The sequence below is a fragment of the Cervus canadensis genome, chromosome 15, assembly GCF_019320065.1.
Source record: "Cervus canadensis isolate Bull #8, Minnesota chromosome 15, ASM1932006v1, whole genome shotgun sequence".
NCBI classification, from domain to species: Eukaryota; Metazoa; Chordata; class Mammalia; order Artiodactyla; family Cervidae; genus Cervus; species Cervus canadensis.
In genome coordinates, this window is record NC_057400.1 from 7274723 (window position 1) to 7281378 (window position 6656).

At 52.9% G+C, this 6656-nt stretch overlaps 1 long non-coding RNA gene across 1 annotated transcript in view; it reads left to right on the plus strand.

Moving 5' to 3' along the window:
• LOC122453826 overlaps positions 1 to 855 on the plus strand; it is a 48482-nt gene extending 47627 nt beyond the window's left edge. The window contains exon 4 of the long non-coding RNA XR_006273190.1: positions 444 to 855. This is a non-coding gene — a long non-coding RNA (uncharacterized LOC122453826). The remainder of the gene's footprint in view (positions 1 to 443) is intronic.
• The last annotated feature ends 5801 nt before the right edge of the window (positions 856 to 6656 follow it).

Sequence of the window (6656 nt, forward strand, 5' to 3'; positions counted from 1 at the left end):
GAGAAGGAAATGGCAACCCACTCCAGTGTTCTTGCCTGGAGAATCCCAGGGACGGTGGAGCCTGGTGGGCTGCCGTCTATGGGGTTACACAGGGTCGGACACGACTGAAGCGAGTTAGCAGCAGCCGCAGCAGCAGCCCTGTTAAGGAACTTAGTTCATGGAGGTCTCTCCACAAGCCTCAGGCTTGAGGAGTCCAGGTGGGAACACCACTGGCCCGGCCCACTCTCCAGCCGTCCTGGGATCCCTGGAAATCATGCTGGGCCATCAACTCCTACCTTTCCTAGCGCAGTTACGAGTCAGGATGAGGCCTGGGTGGCACTTGGATGAACTGTTCATAAAATGAGGGCTGGATTCAGGGCTGGGGGAGGGCGGGTGGAAGCCTGGGGTGGGGGTTGGGGGGCTGACGCTCCCCCAAGTGCTCACTCCCTCTATTATGCCGGGAGACTCAGCATCCTGGCTTCCACCCACGGGTTTCCTCCCTGGGCCTCCCGGGCCCCAGGCTATGGCAAGCTTGCGCCCCCTGCCGGTCAGTGAAGCATCTGCAAGAAACAGTGTCCTGCAGTCCTCAACATCAGCCATCCTGAGCACAGTCCCTAGCTCTGGAACTAGCCCCCTGAAGAGTTCTCACAGGGCTCTGAGCATCTGAGGAATGCTTGGATTCACCTCCCTGCGGTAGAGAACTGAATTGGTTGGAACAGGATCTCCTGGATACTGGTGGAAATATAAATATGCATATGTATCAAGAACCTTCAAATTTTTGATTCAGCCTCACCTCCTCCAGGAAGACTTCCATGACCACACCCCTTATCATCCCAGTGTAATCTGTATTTCTCCTTTCCCTGTAGCATTTTTGCTTGTCTCTGACTCAGCTGAATAAAAAAAGTAACTTTATTTTGCTCTAATTGTTTACATCTTCATTTTGAACTCCAACTTCACAAACTATTTGTAGTAACTTGATTTTAATTATTTCAGGGTTTCTCTGTGCCCTGTCTTTGGGATCTCGTCCTGGAGGCAGGTGGAGGGAGGAAGGAATGTTTATGAAGCCAAGACAGGCAATGCACAGCTACCAGGCTGCCTCTTAATCATCTTGATCTCCAGGTGGGGAGGGTGGTGCTCAGCTTGAAGTGGGACTTCAGCTCCCAGCCAGAAATTGAGGTGGGGTCATGGCAATGGGAGCACCAAATCTAGCCTTTAGACCAGTGGAGAGTGACAAGGCCCTGGCCCCTTGGCTTTGCAGAAAAAGAATTCTCACAAAGATGGAAAGTAGTGAAACAAGTAAATTATTTATTAGGAGAAAAAAAAAAAAAGAGTACAGCAGGTGTGGGTAGACACATGGGCAGAATCAGAGGGAGAAACCCTGAGTCACGCCTTGGTGGTAGCTTGAATTACTTTTATGGGCCATTTCTTCCGAGTTTCCTTTGGCCAACCATTTTTATTTGCCTGGTCAAGAGTCTGTATTTGGTATAGCTCAGGATCTTCCCACGTGTGCACAAACGTCTCTTAGCCACAATGAATTCTACCGAAGAGGTCTATGGGTAGCTTGGCATCACTTAGCATCATTCCCCTTTGACTGCTAAGGAGTCTTTCTGCGCATGTGTAGTCGTGGAGGTCTCCAGACTTTGAGAAGGAGGGATATGTAGTCTCATCTTATATCTGGGCAGGGCCAAGCCTCCTCTCTCAATTGTCCTGCTATGCTTGTCTTTAAGTATTGGTCGAGAATCTCCAATAGCTTTACCCTGGGTGGGGGAGGGGGTATCTACCTCCTGCCTCAGTCTGTCCTTGCAGACAGCACCCAGGGAGTCCCCACCAAGAGGCCCCACATTCCCGCTGGCTGACTTCTTCACTGGTTACATTTGGATTCTGTCTGTGGCCCCAACACTTTCCAGGGGCACCAGGTTTTCTGCAAGGACAGCAAAGGAAAGAGAAAGCTCAGCTCTTTCCCACTCCTTCCCTCCCTCCATTCAGTACCTCCCAGGTTATGAGGGCCCCACCTGGTCCTGCCACACCCCAGGGTCAGCTTGGAAGCCAGGCCCAGGGTCCACCTTGCACCTCCCCCTCCTACCTTGGCCTGGCCCAGCCCAGGGAATCAGCTCCCATTCCCTGGTGGTTTCCTCTCAGATCTTTCGTCCATAGCCAGGGACTCTCTTCCCCTAAGGGTCTGGGAGAGCTTTTGAAAAATAAAAGCCAGGAAGCACCTGCTTTTATTCTGCTTTCTGCTCTGCACATCTTCCTGTCTTCCCAGAGGCTGGGGGTGGAGGGGGCGTGACAAAGAAAGGAAAGAGAGAAAAGTAGGGGGTGAAAGAGAAAGCCTTTCTATTTCCAAAACAGCACCCACATTCCTGCCCTCCCCACCCCTCCTGTCATAGGCTGGGATGGAGGGGGCAGTCAGAACTTCCCCTCCCAGAGGGGAGACGAGGCACTGAGGGGTGGGGGCAATGCATGCCACCAGGAATGATCAGACGGCCAGAAAAAGCAAGGAGTGAGAGTGAAGGGCAGAGAGAAAAGCACAGAGAGAAAAAGCCGCCAGGAGCTGGGGACCTGCGTTCAGTGAGACCTTGAACACAGTGCTGCAGCCAGCCGTACTCAGGGCCAGGTCTGACGACTGAGTCCAGGAGCAGGAGACAGAAGAAATTCTGTCTTGATTTTCCTGGCTATTGATATTTTGGAGTTTCTGTCCACAGGGAAGGAACTCAAATAGCTTTCCCAGGGGTGGGGGTGTGGTGTGTGAGTGTGTGTAGGGGGATGTCTATCTCCCTTCTGCATCACTTCCATGGCCTGTGTCCCCATGTCCTGAAGTCAGGTCAGCAGAAACATCGAGCCACCAGCAGCTTCTTTTCCCCACTGCTGTTCATTCAGAATTTCTAGATACTCTCCTGTAGTGTAACAATGCTGGGTGCTTGCATATGGGGAATGAAACAGACACCCGGGAGGAGAGAGAGAAACCAGGAGATCGCCTTTAGAGGAGCCCCCCAGATGGCAGGGGAGAGAAGGGAACTGCATGAAGACCAGGCCGGGGTTGCATGGAGCTGGGAGGCCAAAGCCAGGTCAGGGGATGGAGCCAAGGTAGAGCCCTCTATGACCTCAGTCCCTTCAAGGCTGTGGTTCCCTGTTTTGACCTCAACCGCTGTCCACCCAGCCACACGCTCCCAGGACACTGTCCCCATCCAGGCTGTCCTGCTGCATTTCTTCACTGCCTGACTCTGGCTAGGCCCTGTAGGATGCTCTATGGACCTAGGGATGAGGTGGTCGAGGCCGAGCCCACCCTCAGACTCAAGGCACCTGCACACACATCTTGTCTGTCAAAACAACAGTGTTACAGTCATAGGTTTCAGGCCAGGCTGGGGTATTATAAGAAGGTGTGGTTGCAGAGCCTGCTCCCCATTATAAACCAGATGAAGCTCCCCGAGGTCCCGGGCTGGTTGAGGACTCAAAACACGTTGCATGCGTGACCGAAGCCACTGTCCTTGTTATATCTCACGTGAACCCTGTAGACCCACTCTCTTCTCAGGTAAAATGTTGACTGTGTACAAGTTACTTATCACAGTGTGTGAAATTAGAAAACAGTGGACGTTACAGAAAAAATAATGGATACGAACGTGCATCTTACACTTTCATGATTAGTGCATCTTACAAATCTGGTCTTTTCCCCAGAGCCGTGCACGCGACTGTGCCCAGCAGGTGCTCGGTAAGCGCTTTTGGGCCGCGTGGCCCTCGGCCCTCCGCCTGTGGGGCTTCTCCCGGCCTCTCCGCTTCTGCCCGGCCCCACCCCCTCACCTAGAGGCTGCCAGGTGCTCGGCCAGGCGGCCGAGAGGCAGGAAGGCCCGCCCCATCCGCCCGGCGTTCTCAGCCCAGTTGGGAGAGGCTGACAGGAGAGCAGACGAGACGCGGGTGTGAACAGCGCTCGGAGCGTGCCAGGCTGCCATGGGAACGGGGGGTCGAACTGCGAGCAGGAAAACAGCCCCTTACATCTGCGTGTTGCTTTCAGCTTTTCGGAGATGGTGTGAAGGGCGGGGGTGGGGTGGGGGACAGAAAACCAAGGAATGGTGTTTTCCTGGCCAGTTTTGTTCGCATTCCAGGGCTGTCACCTTAATTGAGCTTAATCTCTCTCAGCGGGGGCCGGGGGGCGGGGGGAAGACACAAAGATATTCTCACACACCCATACGCGAGGCATTTCTAGCCGCGGTGTCTTGCACAATCACTTCTTGATGTTTGCTTTCAGAATGGCTTTGCGGGGTCAGCTGACACCACGCTGCGAGGGCTGAGCAGGAAGAATTTGCAGGGCTGCCTGGGGAGCAGAAGCGTCACTCCTGTAATGTGTGGATCACCATGTGCATCACAGATGGCTAATGGGAAGCTGCCCACAGCTCAGGGAGCGCAGCCTGGTGCTCTGTGACAGCCTCGAGGGGTGGGGTGGGGGGAGGTGGGAGGGAGGCTCAAGAGGCGGGGGACGTGTGTCTACCTAGGGCGGGTTCACGTTGACGTATGGCAGAAACCAACACAATTCTGTAAAGCAATTGTCCTCCAATGAGAAGTTAATACATTTTTTAAAAAGTGAAAACAAAGTTTACTAGATAATTTTATATGCAAGCTTATTATTAATCCAACATAAGGACTTGTTAGTCCATGAACTCACTGTAAGTATGAAACATTAAACTTGTAATTACATATGTATATATACACATACATACATGTATATATATATATATATATATGAAGTCTCACTCCTATGAATGAGTCCCTCACACCCCGAATGACATGAACTGTCTTAAGCCGAGGGAGTCTGACCCTTGCAGTTTGGCTCCGGTGTGTGGCCCAGTGGCTGCTGCTGCTGCTGCTAAGTCGCTTCAGTCGTGTCCGACTCTGTGTGACCCCATAGATGGCAGCCCATCAGGCTCCCCCGTCCCTGGGATTCTCCAGGCAAGAACACTGGAGTGGGTTGCCATTTCCTTCTCCAATGCATAAAAGTGAAAAGTGAAAGTGAAGTCACTCAGTCGTGTCCGACTTGTAGTGACCCCATGGACTGCAGCCCACCAGGCTCCTCCGTCCATGGGATTTTCCAGGCAAGGGTACTGGAGTGGGGTGCCATTGCCTTCTCCGGTCCAGTGGCAGGAAGGAGCTAATTCGGTGGTAACAAGTAAGCCCCAAATCTGTGTTATAAAACCACATGGGTTTATTTTTTGCTCTTGTATGTGTCCCTTTAGAGGAAGGGGGGGATGGAGACCCCGGGCTGACAGATACGTTCCTGGGGACGTGAGCAGCTCCTGGTGCACACCTGCCCTCAAAGAGGGAGGGAGCAGGCCGGGGCAGAGCCTGGGCCACAGCATCACACTACATGTCACACGAGTGCGTCAGGGACGGGCGTGTGAGCTCACCTGGAGAAACCACCTGTGTGTCCATCAGGGGTGACATCCACACCAGTGACATTGGTCCACTGCTTTTGTTACCACACCTCGGACAACAGCGACTGACATCAGCTGACTCTGGTTGATTAGAGTCCAGTGAGCACAGGGTTGAGGCCAGAGGGGACAAGAAAGGTTCTGGACAGAGAGATTACCCAGAAGCTCGGCAGAGGAGCTCGCTTTTGGGGGGACTTGGTCTCAGGGTGAGACCTCAGGCCAGCATCACATCTTCAGAGGACAGAGCAGTGACTAGGTGACAGAAATGCTCGTCGGGGCTCCCGGGTGCCCCCCAAACTACTGCTTCAAATCTGTTCACCAAGGATACGCCAGAAGCGGCTGGGGCTCCCTGGGGTCTGCAGGAGGCTTCCGCTGTCCCAGCTGTGGAAACCCAGGGAGCTCCCTGCTTCCCAGGGAGGCTGTAGCCTCACCAGAGGAAACAGCACAGGTCTCACCTGGGGGCTTCCGGGGGTCCCGTCTTGGCCCCATCTGCAACGGTGGTGTGTCCGTGGGCAAGTTACTCAACCTCTCTGAGCTGCTGCTTCCCATCTGGACCAAGGGCATAATCCTGCTGCTCTTTAAGGGGTGTCAGCTACAAGTTGGTACTTGCCGTGGGCACTGGCCCTCTACCTCTGTAAGAATTAACTCACGTGCTGCTGCAGTTGCTGACTTTCAATACCCCCCGAAAGGAGCTCAGGATGGAGAACAGAAATGAGGTGCTCTGCGTTGGGGGAGGTGCGGACTGGCAAAATAAATCTTCAGATAGATATTTTCAGGAACCAATTTTATGAGCTCAATTCTGGGATTTCTTCACATTTAGAAAAGCACTAAAATTCTTCACGGTGACGTCCGCTCCCCATGACCAACAGAAGCCTTCTGAAAAAATATATGTGCTTCTCAGAAAGTAGTAGTTACTTAATAATATTGGGGCAAATGAAAAATAAAATGTGCTTGATTGCATGTATTCCCCCTCCACCAAAATCACATATATATGGACCTTTTCCCCTTCTTCTCTGGAGCCGTTTCTCAGAGCTACATGAGGTGCTGTCTCCTGGGCGGTAGTCCTTGAGGTGCCTGCATGCTCAATCGCTTCAGTTGTTTCTGACTCTGTGACCCCATGGACTGCAGCCCGCCAGGCTCCTGTGTCCGTGGGATTCTCCAGGCAAGAATGCTGGAGTGGGTAGTCATGCCCTCTTCCGGGAGATCTTTCTGACCCAGGGATCAAACTGGTGTCTCCTGCATTGCAGGCAGATTCTTTAC